Source organism: Salvelinus alpinus, chromosome 2 (assembly GCF_045679555.1).
Source record: "Salvelinus alpinus chromosome 2, SLU_Salpinus.1, whole genome shotgun sequence".
Lineage (NCBI taxonomy): Eukaryota > Metazoa > Chordata > Actinopteri > Salmoniformes > Salmonidae > Salvelinus > Salvelinus alpinus.
In genome coordinates this window covers 87038301-87054025 of record NC_092087.1, presented here as the reverse complement: position 1 = coordinate 87054025, position 15725 = coordinate 87038301, and the positions used below count along the sequence as shown (strand labels likewise).

General features: G+C 42.8%; 1 long non-coding RNA gene across 1 annotated transcript in view; it reads left to right on the top strand.

Annotated features, from left to right (window-relative positions):
- The window catches only part of LOC139568076 (uncharacterized), a 245886-nt gene that overhangs the window by 167653 nt on the left and 62508 nt on the right, over window positions 1–15725 (top strand). The window lies entirely within an intron of this gene.

The following is a 15725-nucleotide window of genomic DNA, read 5'->3' as shown; positions in this document are numbered from 1 at the left end:
GTATTTTCTTTAAATACAGAACAGAATGACTGTACTATGTGCAGAGATATAGGAGGATGGGCTCATCTCTGCCCACCAGCCTCCTCTGTTGTACAGTACCGGTAGTAGCCTTAGTCCTGTAATTTGCAAATAATGTCCATATAAAGATAGAATGTCCATATATTAGTACTAACCAGTAATCTAATAGGATCTCTAAACTCTGAAATGATTCAGGCTGTAGAGCTCTATCTAGGAGAGGAAAGTGATGCTGAGTGTGTTCATCTGAATCTCCCTCCATCCCTCCCTCCTTCCTTCCTTCCCTCCTTCCTTCCTTCCTTCCTTCCTTCCTTCCTTCCTTCCTTCCTTCCTTCCTTCCTTCCTTCCTTCCTTCCTTCCTTCCTTCCTTCCTTCCTTCCTTCCTTCCTTCCTTCCTTCCTTCCTTCCTTCCTTCCTTCCTTCCTTCCTTCCTTCCTTCCTTCCCTCCCTCCCTCCCTCCCTCCCTCCCTCCCTCCCTCCCTCCCTCCCTCTGATCATGCCTAGATGATCAATGTTTTGTTCATTTCAGTATTGCCTTTAAACTAAAGTTTATGCCTTGTAGAAAGTTAGAATTCATTTGACTATGTATTTCAATCGATTTGCCTTTGACAGACTTTTGTCAAACCATTCTTGACCTTTCTATTACTGTAACCCAGTGTACAGTGTGTGTACTTTTTGAATAATATTTTATGCCTCTCTGTGCAACTCAATATTAGGAATGTGTTCTTAATGTGTTTTCTCCTCCCTCCTGTGTGTGTGTGTGTGTGTGTGTGTGTGTGTGTGTGTGTGGGTGTGTGTGTGTGCGTGTGCGTGTGTGCGTGTGTGTGTGTGTGCGTGTGTGCGTGTGTGTGTGTGTGTGTGTGTGTGTGTGTGTGCGTGTGTGTGTGTGTGGGTCTGTGTGTGTGTGTGTGTGTGTGGGTCTGTGTGGGTCTGTGTGTGTGTGTGGTCCCGTGTGGCTCAGTTGGTAGAGCATGGCGCTTGCAACGCCAGGGTTGTGGGTTCATTCCCCACGGGGGGACCAGGATGAATATGTATAAACCTTCCAATTTGTAAGTCGCTCTGGATAAGAGCGTCTGCTAAATGACTTAAATGTTAATGTAAATGTGTGGGACTGTGCGTGTGTACTGTATGTGTTGCACACTTAAATAATTACGACTGCCTGTATCACCACTAGGTCTCTTTCTGCTGATGGTCAATAGTCTAAGAGCCCTAGATTGATGACGTGGTAGGCACAGCTTGTCCAATGAATTATTAAAACATGTAGGATTAGCTGATAACTACGAAACAAACATTCTGGATAATATAGAGAATCTGGAACTATTTATTGATCAGCAGTTTGATATGCTCTTAAAAGAAACTGATATATCGAAGCGAACAAGAGAAAAACCTTCCTTGAGTTCTGCGAGCGAAATGAGAGGGAAGCTGCCATCTAAAATTCCAAACTTAACATTGGAGGGGGATGTTTTTAAAACCATGTCTCCAGAAGATAGAGCATTGCTTACAAGCATGGACGAGCAGTTAAAAAAATGGATCTATAGCCTGGGCTACTGGGGGAGGTTGAGGCCTTAAAAACAGGAATGGATTACAGTAATAAAATCATGGAAGAAATACGAGCGGAAAATAAGATATTGAAAACTATCGTGGACTCCCTAAAAGTTGATCTAAAGTGCAGAAGTATGAAAAATAATATCGTGGGAATAAAGGAGGATGAAAACAAATACTGTCAGTCAACGGAGGAAAAAGTCAAGGTGTTCATGAAACGTCATCTCAAGATGACGGACAAACAGGTGGATACAATTGATTTTCAAAGCGCTCACCGTTTCGGTGGCAGAGCAGATGGAAGGGCCCGTCCGATCGTAGCTATGCTAACCCACTACAAAAAGAAAATGGCCTTGTTACAACAGGGTAGGGAACTGAAGAACACCCCATTCTCTATTAATGAACAATTTCCTCATGAAATAGTGGAGAGACAACGTGCCCTGTACCACACTTTCAAAGGCTCTGAGCAGAGAAGCAGAATCTTCGTCTAGTGGTCGATAAATTATATGTAAACAATCAAATGTTCAAGGACTTGAAGATTACAACGTGGATGTGAGTGATAACTACCTCCTGAAGTAGTCACCGCATTACACAGTACAAATATGGATGAATAGGTTTTTTACAAAAACATATTTTTTTGCATGAACAACTTTTTACAATTATTTTTTATTCATGCAGTATGGAACCGTGGACTATGTGGACTTAAAATACTGTTGCATTTATGGTAATTCATAATGGGTATGATGAACTTATCCTTTTTCTATTTAGCCAATATGTAACATGTAACGGCTGTCACGTTCCTGACCTATTGTTCCTTTTTCTTGTATTTATTTAGTTGGTCAGGGCGTGAGTTGGGGTGGGCTGTCTATGTGCGATTTTCTATGTTGGGGTTTTGTGTTCGGCCTGGTATGATTCTCAATCAGAGGCAGCTGTAAATCGTTGTCCCTGTTACGTTCCCCAGTTTCTGTGTTGTAGCTTTTGTATTTGAGTGTGTGTGTTTCAGGAGATGGCTTCCTGAAGTACTCCCCAACCAGCTGATTGGTCGACCCCAGGCTAATTGATGATTGGAGCTGACCCCGCCCCCTCGTCAAGAAGCAGCTGACTCTAATCACCATTGCCACCTGAAGATATAAAAGCCAGTGTTCTGTTCAGAAGAGATTAGAGGGAGATTGAATGTTTTAGAGAAATCATAAGAGAGAGAGAGAGAGAGAGAGAGAGAGAGAGAGAGAGAGAGAGAGAGAGAGAGAGAGAGAGAGAGAGAGAGAGAGAGAGAGAGAGAGAGAGAGAGAGAGAGAGAGAGAGAGAGAGAGAGAGAGAGAGAGAGAGAGAGAGAGAGAGAGAGAGAGAGAGAGAGAGAGAGAGAGAGAGAGAGAGAGAGAGAGAGAGAGAGAGAGAGAGAGAGAGAGAGAGAGAGAGAGAGAGAGAGAGAGAGAGAGAGAGAGAGAGAGAGAGAGAGAGAGAGAGAGAGAGAGAGAGAGAGAGAGAGAGAGAGAGAGAGAGAGAGAGAGAGAGAGAGAGAGATCCTTTTGGAGCATTAGATTGTGATATAGTGTTGGTTGTGTATCAGAAAGTGTTGGTATGTACTGTGTTAGTTGTTGTTGGTAGCAGCTTTGCTATATCCTGTGTTTGTGAAATTGTTAATAATTATTCTGTTTCATTTGTTCCCAGGGGGGAAGGGGAAGACACTTAGGGAGTGCTTAGGCAAGAGGCCCGAGGGCATACATATACCCGTAGTATATTCACTGTCTAGGCCCACTAGGTAAGACCTGGGCGGACCACCCCCTGTATTTTGGTTAGGGCACCAGGTGGTGCTAAGTTAAGTGGGTAGGCAGGTTAGATAGGAGAGGAGGAGCTTTGATATTTACTTTCTTTCCTTTGGTTCCGTCCAGCCCCTTTTCCCCATATTACCGTGTAGGAAATAAATCCTAGTAAACGGTAAATTCTGCTTTTGTGTCATCCTTACTCGCACCTACAGTCCATACCTCTTGCACTTCAGAGAGTTGAGTTGTAGCAGGGAGTTGCGTTCCCTCTTATAGAGGCGTCCCTGATTGAGAATCATACTAAGGCAGCCGGGGTTTCACGTGTGTTTTGTGGGTGTTTATTTCCGTGTTTGTGTTTTCACCACACGGTACTGTATTTGCTTTCTGCTCTTCGTTTATTTGTTTTGTAATTCAGTTTCGATATATTAAATTCATTATGAACACTAACCACTCCGCATATTGGTCTGATCCTCTCGCCTCTCCTCGTCCGAGGAAAACGACAGCCGTTACAACGGCTTTCTTCCTGGGGTGAAGGAGAGGACCAAAATGCAGCGCGGCTAGTGTTCAACATGATTTAATAAAGAAGAGACGATAACGTGAACACTATACAAAATACAAAATAACAAATGTGAAAATCGAGACAGTCCTATCTGGTGCAGAACACAAAGACAGAAGACAACCACCCACAATCCCCAACACAAAACAAGCCACCTATATATGATTCTCAATCAGGGACAACGATTGACAGCTGCCTCTGATTGAGAACCATATTAGGCTGAACACAGAAACAAACTAGACACACAACAGAATGCCCACCCAGCTCACGTCCTGACCAACACTAAAACAAGCAACACACAACTATGGTCAGGACGTGACAGAACATCAGACTTTATGGGCGTAATATCAGGTTTTGATTTAGGAGAAGGTGAGAATGGGTAAGGCTGACCTTTTTTCTTTATGATTTTTATGTATTTCATTTGAAGATTGTACATTAGAAATACCAAGGTCATTTTTTTGTTTGTTTAATGTGATATGGCCTAATTGTATAGGTTGGGTATATCTTGACTTAAAATCTATTATATAGCGTGGCCTTTGTTCGCCGATGTGATCGGAACGGTTAGCTTTTAAGATAAAACTTAATAAATATGAATAGATTTATTATAGGACTAGGATAAAGGATTATATAATTAAAAACCTGTGTAGGTTCTCTGATGGAATAGGACTGTACGTTCCTAAAATAATTGGTATTACCCTTTTACATTTAAAAAATACATCTCAATATAAAAAGTGTAAAGGATGATTATTTTACTGATACACACAGGCACATGGATGGATTAGGTATTGACAACAGGGCTGTTGTCTCTAGTGTGGGGCGGGCTGGTTAACACTGGGATAAAGTGATTAAAGTTAACGGTAGAACTAATACAATAATTGGAACCATTTCTCCAAGCGAGAGACAGGGATATTATAGATTATTCTATATAAGCTATTTCTGCCACCTGTTATATTCTTGATCTTAATGATATACAGTGGTTCCTCCTTTAAAAGTTGCGAGGTACCCAGCGTCATGGCTTCATCGCTCCAGACCTCCGCAAGGGGGAGTTAGAGCACTCATCATGCATTTGGGTCCCAGGGTTTTTATATGACCAATCATATTGAGTGGTTCCAATGACAAATTTGATGCGAGCCACTCGTTCCTGGTGACTTTCTTCATCAAAGATGTCTGACAAAACATTATGGTGGAAACAAATGTAAGTAAATATAACGTGATAACAAGTCAAGCAAAAAATGTACAAATGAGAGGAATATGTTAGTTGATATAGAGACAAACGATTATGCATATTTTTTTTGTCATGAAGTTAATTTACGAAAATCGCTATTTAGCCCGTTTTTTTTTGTCATATCCAATACCAGGTGTATCAAACTCCAGTCTTTGAATGATGCTGTGTCTGCATGTATGTTTTACAATTATACACTTCAACAGTGTTTACCACTCCTGCTCCTGGGACATCAATGATTACACATTGTAACTATGCAATACACTAGAAACTTGATTTAAGTAAAGGCTGATTTGTAATTCATATATACAGAATAAAAACAGTACATCCTGCCAGCAAGCCACTCAGGCGGAGAATGACGCCTGGAAGAGGAGGAGGAATGAGATGGAGTAACAATCCAGGCTATTTGCTCTGAGACCGACATAATAATGTAATGAAACAAGCAGGGAGCAGGTTTCGAACCCTCAACATTCTAGCACGAAGTCCAGCACGCTATCGACTGTGCCCAAATGTATTAATTGGGATTGGGGCCAATTGTGGCTAAAAACACTTTATCAATTGAAATCTTTAACATGTGGAAAGGGGAAAAAGTATTATTATTAGTTTTTCACAAGCGTAGCAGGAACAATAGACTATTCAAACTTTACTAAAGAATTGTCTAATAGCCGAGCTAGGTGTGAAACCCCCCTCCCCAACTTGAGCTAGGTGTGAAACCCCCCTCCCCAACTTGAGCTAGGTGTGAAACCCCCCTCCCCAACTTGAGCTAGGTGTGAACCCCCCAACTTGAGCTAGGTGTGAACCTCCCCAACTTGAGCTAGGTGTGAACCTCCCCAACTTGAGCTAGGTGCAAACCTCCCCAACTTGAGCTAGGTGTGAACCCCCCCTCCCCAGCTTGAGCTAGGTGTGAACCCCCCTCCCCAACTTGAGCTAGGTGTGAAACCCCCCCTCCCCAACTTGAGCTAGGTGTGAAACCCCCTCCTCCCCAACTTGAGCTAGGTGTGAAACCCCCCTCCCCAACTTGAGCTAGGTGTGAAACCCCCCTCCCCAACTTGAGCTAGGTGTGAAACCCCCCCTCCCCAACTTGAGCTAGGTGTGAAACCCCCCTCCCCAACTTGAGCTAGGTGTGAACCCTCCCTCCCCAACTTGAGCTAGGTGTGAACCCCACTCCCCAACTTGAGCTAGGTGTGAAACCCCCCTCCCAAACTTGCAAAAAATAATTAGTATCTTTCTTTCCACATCTACCTACAAACGTATCTACCTACACATGGTTAATGTTCTGAAAATATATATATACAGTTGAAGTCAGAAGTTTACATACACTAAGGTTGGAGTCATTATTAAAACTCGTTTTTCAACCACTCCACACATTTCTTGTTAACAAACTAAAGTTTTGACAAGTCGGTTAGGACATCTACTTTGTGCATGACACAAGTAATTTTTACAACAATTGTTTACAGACAGATTACTTCACTTATAATTCACCGTATCACAATTCCAGTTGGTCAGAAATTTCCATACACTAAGTTGACTGTGCCTTTAAACAGCTGGGAAAATTCCCGAAAATGATGTCATGGCTTTAGAAGCTTCTGATAGGCTAATTAACATAATTTAAGACAATTGGAGGTGTACCTGTGGATGTATTTCAAGGCCTACCTTCAAACTCAGTGCCTCTGCTTGACATCATGGGAAAATCTAAAGAAATCAGCCAAGACCTCCACAATTGGTGGACCTCCACAATTCTCGTCCATCCTTGGCAGCAATTTCCAAAGGCCTGAAGGTACCACGTTCATCTGTACAAACAATAGTACTCAAGTATATACACCATGGGACCACACAGCGGTCATACCGCTCAGGGAGGAGACGTGTTCTGTCTCCTAGAGATGAACGTACTTTGGTGCGAAAAGTGCAAATCAATCCCAGAACAACAGCAAAGGACCTTGTGAAGCTGCTGGAGGAAACAGGTACAAAAGTATCTATATCCACAGTAAAACAAGACCTATATTGATAACCTGAAAGGCCGCTCAGCAAGAAAGAAGCCACTGCTCCAAAACCGCCATAAAAAAGCCCATAAACAAGCACATGGGAACAAAGGTCGTACTTTTTGGAGAAATGTCCTCTAGTCTGATGAAACAAAAATAGAACTGTTTCGCCATAATGAAAATTGTTATGTTTGGAGGAAAAAGGGGGAAGCTTGCAAGCTGAAGAACACCATCCCAACAGTGAAGCACGGGGGTGGCAGGATCATGTTGTGTGGGTGCTTTGCTGCAGGAGGGAGTGGACTGGTGCACTTCACAAAATAGATGGCATCATGAGGCAGGAAAATTATGTGGATATATTGAAGCAACATCTCAAGACATCAGTCAGGAAGTTAAAGCTTGGTCGCAAATGGGTCTTCCAAATTGACAATGACCCCAAGCATACTTCCAAAGTTGTGGCAAAATGGCTTAAGGACAACAAAGTCAAGGTATTGGAGTGGCCATCACAAAGCCCTGACCTCAATCCTATAGAAAATTTGTTGGCAGAACTGAAAAAGCGTGTGCGAACAAGGAGGCCTACAAACCTGACTCAGGAATGAGCCAAAATTCACCCAACTTATTGTGGGAAGCTTGTGGAAGGCTACCCGAAACGTTTGACCTAAGTTAAACAATTTAAAGGCAATGCTACCAAATACTATTTGAGTGTATGTAAACTTCTGACCCACTGGGAATGTGATGAAAGAAATAAAAGCTGAAAGAAATAATTCTCTCTACTATTATTCTGACATTTCACACATTCTTAAAATAAAGTGGTGATCCTAACTGACCTAAGACAGGGAATTTTTACTTGGATTAAATGTCAGGAATTGTGAAAAAACTGAGTTTAAATATATTTGTATTTGTAAAACATCACAGCACAATTGAAAAATGTATGGCACATGGAAACCAAACGAGGGTGGTCTATGGTGCTAGGTGGGATGGGCTGAGAGTGGCTGAGGGTTGGGATTAAAGATGTTTGGTAATGTATTATTGTTATGTGACAGCTTTATATAAAAGAACCATGTATATGTAAAATGTATATGAAAAATGTATATGAAAAATGTATATGTAAAATGTATGCATATGTAGCAAAAAATATATTTGTCCTCCGAAGAGGGTGAGGTGGTGGAGGTGTTAAAAAAATAATAATAACAAAAACTGACAACCCCTTGGTAATCAGGAGACTCTCGGGTATATTGTGATGGACTGACATTAAAATTGCTTCACGGTGAAGAAAAAAGAAAAGAAAAAAAAGAACCCTTCATACTACCTATATTATCATTAGGTCTCCATCATTCGCAGGAGGAAAAGATGGAGATATCGTGGACGACGGTTCGGGTGCCTTGTAAGGATCCGTCGCCGAGAGGATAATCTACCTTCACCATCGGTCCTGTTAGCCAACGTACAATCAATTGATAATAAAATAGACGAACTACGAGCACGTATATCCTACCAACGGAACATTAAAAACGAATATCTTATGTTTCACTGAGTCGTGGCTGAACAACAACATGATTAACATACAGCTGGTGGGTTTTAAGCTTTTTCGGAAGGATAGAACAGTGGCCTCTGGTAAGACAAGGTGCGGCGGCCTATGTATATTTGTAAACAACAGTTGGTGCACAAAATCTAAGGAAGTCTCAAGGTTTTGCTCACCTGAGGTAGAGTATCTCACGATATGCTGTAGACCACACTATTTACCAAGATAGTTTACATCTATACTTTTCGTAGCTGTCTTTTTACCACCACCAACCGCTGCTGGCACTAAGACAGCACTTCATGAGCTGTATACGGACATAAGCAAACAGGAAACCGCTTATCCAGAGGTGGCGCTCCTAGTGGCCGGGGACTTTAATGCAGGGAAACTTAAATCAGTTCTACCAAATTTCTACCAGCATGTGAATGTGCAAGCAGAGAGAAAAAATTCTGGACCACATTTACTCAGTGATGCGTACAAAGACCTCCCTCGCCCTTCATTTGGCAAATCTGACCATAATTCTATCCTCCTGATTCCTGTACACACGTAAAAACGAAAGCAGGAAGCACCAGTGACTCGATCAATAAAAAAGTTGTCAGATGAAGCAGATGCTAAGCTACAGGACTGTTTTGCTAGCACAGACTGGAATATGTAACCGGGATTCCCCCAATGGCACTGAGGAGTACACCACATCGGTCACTGGCTTCATCAATAAGTGCATCGATGACGTTATCCCCACAGTGACCGTGCGTACATACCCCAACCAGAAGCCATGGATTACAGGCAACATCCGCACTAGGCTAAAGGGTAGAGCTGCTGCTTTCAATGAGCGGGACTCTAACCCGGAAGCTTATAAGAAATCCTGCTATACCCTCCGACGAACCATCAAACAGGCAATGCATCAAAAAAGGACTAAGATTGAATCGTACTACACCGTCTCCAACGCTCGTCGGATGTGGCAGGGCTTGCAAACTATTACAGACTACAAAGGGAAGCACTGCCGCGAGCTGCCCCGTAACACGAACATACCAGACGAGCTAAATTATTTCTATGCTCGCGTCGAGGCAAGTAACACTGAAAAATGCATGAGAGCGCCAGCTGATCCGGACGACTGTGTGATCACGCTCTCCGTAGCCAATGTGAGTAAGACCTTTAAACATGTCAACATTCACAAGGCCGCCGGGCCAGACAGATGTGTACTCCGAGCATGCGCTGACCAACTGGCAAGTGTCTTCACTGACATTTTCAACCAGTCCCTGACTGAGTCTGTAATACCAACATGTTTCAAGCAGACCACCATAGTCCCTGTGCCCAAGAACACGAAGGTAATGTTGGTTCCACTTTTCTGGGCACCGTTACTTACTTAACAAATAAGGAATACTCAAAATCTGCACTGGTAATCATAACAATTTTAATCAAAATACAGCTGTAGACAGAAGTCAAAGATCAAACATCAGACATAGAACTGATGTCTCTCCTGAGTTCTGCCCCGAACAAAAGAAAGACAGGATCTTATATACCCGAGATCACACCTTACGCTGTCTCTCTGTCTCGCACAGTCCCTTTTCTCACCTTTTGTCACAGACGCCAGGCTGCGGGCTTTGGCAGAGAGCTAGATACAGACAGAGGCCTCAAAATTCAGCTATACAGTGAGCATAAGTACAATGGCACGTAAGCAAATTAATATCAACATAATCAATGGTGGGGGACTTTAGCCTCTTATGGCTCAAAAATCAGCAGTAAGTATCAGCAGTGGAAAGAGGTGGCCATTTCAAACGGCCTCGTACTCAATTCTTGCTCGTTCAATATGCATATTATTATTACCTTTGGATATAAAACACCTTCTAGTTTCTAAAACAGGTTTAATTATTTCTCTAAGTGAAACATAACTCTTTTTACAGCCCATTTTCTGTAAAAAGTGACATTTCCAAGAAGCTATGTCTCTCTTCAAGATACTCTCTATAAAAGGCCTTGGCACTTAGGACTGTACAAACACGTCACACATCTTCCCCTGGTTGTCATGCGGAAGTGAGAGAAAAAATGACTTGATTATCTCTGTCAGGGACTGAAAAGAACCTCTTTGAGTGATAAGTGCGCACTTTATTTATTTTTCTGGGCGCGAAGTAGGAACTGGACTGCGCTCCTGGAAAACACTCGTTATAGGTGAATATGACCTCCAGCTTCGATTTTCTTTGATACATGTCACAATATCATCCTAAAGTATGTTTTTTGAATATACTTTAATTATATTATTGAAATTTATTCTGGACTTTAGACGTGATGCGACGCAAGAATTTTGTCAAGACGGAGAGGTTAGCACGGCATGGCCAGTGTGCCATGCTAATTCAACAGGGACATCGTTCGTTCTAGGTCCAAATGAACACGGTTCTGAACAAAGGACCCTTTGGAGAACATTCTGATGGAAAATCAACAAAGATAAGGACCCAATTTGGGATGCTTTTTCATATATCTGTCGAACTGTGCTATCGCTAGCGTTTGACTAGAATCAATGCTGCTGTGTGTTAGCTATTGTAGTAAGCTAATATAACGATATATTGTGTTTTCGCTGTAAAACACTTCAGAAATCGGAAATATTGTCTGTATTCACAAGATCTTTCTCTTTCATTAGCTATCCACCATATATTTTTCTGAAATCTTTTCTGATGTGAAATTAGTAGTTGACGTTGGTGTCTGTTTTCTCTGGCTACTGCCGTGCGATTTCTGACTGTAGCTATGATGGTGGCTAAGATGGTAGCAGTAATGTAAAACTGATTTATAGCTAAAATATTCAACTTTTTCGAACAAAACATAGATTTATTGTGTAACATGTTATAGGACTGTCATCTGAGGGAGTTTTTTCTAGGTTATTTAGGTTAGTTCTAGGTTAGTTAGGTTGGCTTTGCATGCTAGCTGCATGCTAGCTGCATGCTACCGGTGCTGTGAAAAATATCTGTCCTCTTTTTTATTTGGTGGTGAGCTAACATAAATATATGTGGTGTTTTCTCTGTAAAACATTTAAAAAATCGGACATGTTGGCTGGATTGACAAGATGTTTATCTTTCAAATGCTGTATTGGACTTGTTAATGTGTGAAAGTTAAATATTTTACAAAAATAGATTTTGAATTTCGCGCCCTGCACTTGCAGTGGCTGTTGTCATATTAAGCCCGGTGTCGGGCTTGCAGCCTGAAGAAGTTAAAAGACCCCCAAAATCAACTTTAACCCTTAACCTGCCTAAATGACTACCGACCCATAGCACTCACGTTTTTAGCCATGAAGTGCTTTGAAAGGCTGGTCATGGGTCACAAAAACACCATTATCCCAGAAACACTAGACCCACTCAAATTTGCATGCCGCAACAACAGATCCACAGATGATGCAATCTCTATTGCACTCAATACTGCCCTTTGCCACCTGGACAAAAGGAACACCTATGTGAGAATGTTATTCATTGACTATACAGTGGGGCAAAAAAGTATTTAGTCAGCCACCAATTGTGCTAGTTCTCCCACTTAAAAAGATGAGAGAGGCCTGTAATTTTCATCATAGGTACACTTCAACTATGACAGACAAAATGAGGAAAGAAACTCCAGAAAATCACATTGTAGGATTTTGTATGAATTTATTTGCAAATTATGGTGGAAAATAAGTATTTGGTCACCTACAAACAAGTGACCGGTCAGGCACCGTGTTATGCAGTGATGCGCACTGTGTCTCCAGTGAGCATTCACAGGCCGGTGCGCTCTGTGCCAGCGCCCCGCATTTGCCGGGCGGAAGTGGGCATCCAGCCAGGACGGGTTGTGCCAGCTCTACGCTCGAGACCTCCAGTGCGCCTCCACGGCCCAGTATATCCGGTACCTGCTCCACGCACCAGACTTCCAGTGCATCTCCCCAGTCCGGTGAGACCTGTTCCGGCTCCACGTACGAAGCCTCCGGCAACAATCCACGGTCCGGAGTCTCCGGCGACGATCCACGGTCCGGTTCCACGGAAGCGGAGGGATCAGCGTGCAGAGCGGGGGCTACGTCCCGAACCGGAGCCGCCACCGAGGATAGATGCCCACCCGGGACCCTCCCCTATAGAGTCAGCTTCTGCGGCCGGAGTCCGCACCTTTTTTGGGGGGGGTGTACTGTCACGTGTTTGTGTGCGCCACGGTTGCGTCACGTTCGGTTTCTGTTTGCCTGTTTTTTGTGAAGGTTTCACTACGAATAAAAGATGTGGAATTACAAGCACGCTACGAGTTTGAAGACAGCGATCGTGACAGGTGAGTTGCTCAGATATCTGATGCTTAAAGTTAGTGAGGGAGATTTTTGCAATTCGTTCCATTCATTGGCAGCAGAGAACTAGAAGGAAAGGCGGCCAAAGGATATGTTGGCTTTGGGAATGACCAGTGAGATATACCTGCTGGAGCGCGTGCTACGGGTGGGTGTTGTTATGGTGACCAGTGAACTGAGATAAGGCAGAGCTTTACCTTGCAAAGACGTATAGATGACCTGGAGCCAGTGGGTCTGGTGACGAATATGTAGCGAGGGCCAGCCAACAAGAGCATACAGGTCGCAGTGGTGGGTGGTATATGGGGTTTGGTGACAAAATGGATGCCACTGTGATAGACTGCATCCATTTTGCTGAGTAGAGTGCTGGAGGCTATTTTGTAAATGACATTGCGGAAGTCGAGGATCGGTAGGATGGTCAGTTTTACGAGGGCATGTTTGGCAGCATGAGTGAAGGATGCTTTGATGCGAAAAAGGAAGCCGATTCTAGATTTCATTTTGGATTGGAGATGCTTAATGTGAGTCTAGAAGGAGAGTTTACAGTCTAACCAGACATCTAGGTATTTGTAGTTGTCCACATATTCAGTCAGAACCGTCCAGAGTAGTGATGCTAGTCGGGCGGGCGGGTGCGGGCATTGATCGGTTGAAGAGCATGCATTTAGTTTTACTAACGTTTAAGAGCAGTTGGAGGCCACAGAAGGAGTGTTGTATGGCATTGAAGCTCATTTGGAAGTTTTTTAACACAGTGTCCAAAGAAAGGCCAGATGTATGCAGAATGGTGTAGTCTGCGTAGAGGTGGATCAAGGAATCACCCGCAGCAAGAGCGACATCATTGATATATACAGAGAAAAGAGTCGGCCCGAGAATTGAACCCTGTAGCACCCCCATAGAGACTGCCAGAGGTCCGGACAACAGGCCCTCCGATTTGACAAATTGAACTCTATCTGAGAAGTAGTTGGTGAACCAGACGAGGCAGTCATTTGAGAAACCAAGGCTGTTGAGTCTGCCGATAAGAATACAGTGATTGTGTGTGTGTGTGTGTTTGTGTGTGTGCGTGTGTGTGTGAATACTACTACTGGAGAGTGACTTACACCAAGAGGAGAATCTGTGTCTTGAAGGGCTCCACAGTGAACATATCCTGCTCTTACACTCATCCCACTAGTTATATAGAACAAGGTTCATTCTGGTTTACACAGAAACACCCTGTAGATCTCAGTTCATATCCAGAGTATGCAGGTCGTGTGGAGAACAATAGGAACACAGAGAACCACCACATCATGACAATAACAGACCTGACAGAGAAGGACTCGGCTGAATACAAACTCAGATCAATAACAACAGTTGAGTAGAGAGTTACAAACAGCAGACAATGACATTATAGGCGATTCTGTGCTTACAACTTTATGGCAACAATTTGTGTCTCAGAGTAGACCAGGAGAGCTGATCTAGGATCAATTTAACTTTTTAGATCATTATTGTATGGACCAGGGGGACCTGATCCTAGATCAGCACTCCTACTTTGAGACACTTCATGAATACAGGCCCTGATGTAACAACAAAAACACAGCTCAAAGCAAAACAAAAAGTTAAATGATTCAGAAGGTTGTGGCATGTGATCTGTCTATGTGAATACTGTCTGTCTGTAAGTCTATTGGACTATGTATTTAATGTGTGCGACGTGTTGCATGTCTGTCTATTTAAGCTGTCTGATGCAAAATACTTTCCTAATGGATACAATGAAGTCATCATCAACAACGTACTGAACAGATGTGTAGAACTGTAAACACATATTTCTACATTGATTGTTCTGAAGCTGTTTTATTCTCAGAACCCCAAATATAGGAGGATAATTGTTCAGTCCTCTACGGTCCGTCAAGCTGTACAGCAGCCTAAAGACTGACCACCAGGTTCAATGATAGCTCCTATCCCCAAGCTGTGAGGATAAACAGCAAGTGACTCTCTCTCTCTCTCACACACAAACACACAGACACCATCTGTAGTGTAGTCCCGTGTGGCTCAGTTGGTAGAGCATGGCGCTTGCAACGCCAGGGTTGTGGGTTCATTTCCCACGGGGGGACCAGGATGAACATGTATGAAATTTCCAATTTGTAAGTCGCTCTGGATAAGAGCGTCTGCTAAATGACTTAAATGTAAATGTAAGGTCCATAAGGCCCATGGAGTCTGTATCAAAGTCTAGAGAGCTGGTTGTTATGGATGTAGAAAAGTTAAAACACACATCCTACACAGTATAGATGTCAACCCTACTCCCTATCAGTCTGGTCCTGAAGGGCCCTCAGATAAATCCACTGTGTCTCACACACACACACACACACACTGCAGTGTTACAATGTTTGTCTGCATGTCTTTTTTACCCTGGTTAATCATCTCATCACTATGTTGATCAACACTCCTACACTGAGACACATTATGAATACTGACCCTGATGTAACAACCAAAACATAACAAGAAGTAAAATGGTACATTACCCTGAAGTATATGACTAAAAACAAATAACCAAAACTATATTTCAAGATATTGTAAAGAGTACTTACAGAGTGAAGTGAAGGGGAGAAGTCTTGTACAGTGAGTCAACTTACTGGTAGTGAGTGGAAACTGCTAGTAAGTGTGTGTTCTGTGGTTGATACATATGTAAAGTAGTTAAGACACAAGTAGCTGATGCAGAACTGTCCTTCCTTCCTCTTTAAGACATTAACTTCTACTTGCTACCAAACCCGGATCTGGGAGCACCCCCCACAGTAAAAAAACTGACTAGCATAGCCTAGCATAGCGTCACAAGTAAATACAAGCATCTAAATATCATTAAATCACAAGTCCAAGACACCAGATGAAAGATACAGATCTTGTGAATCCAGC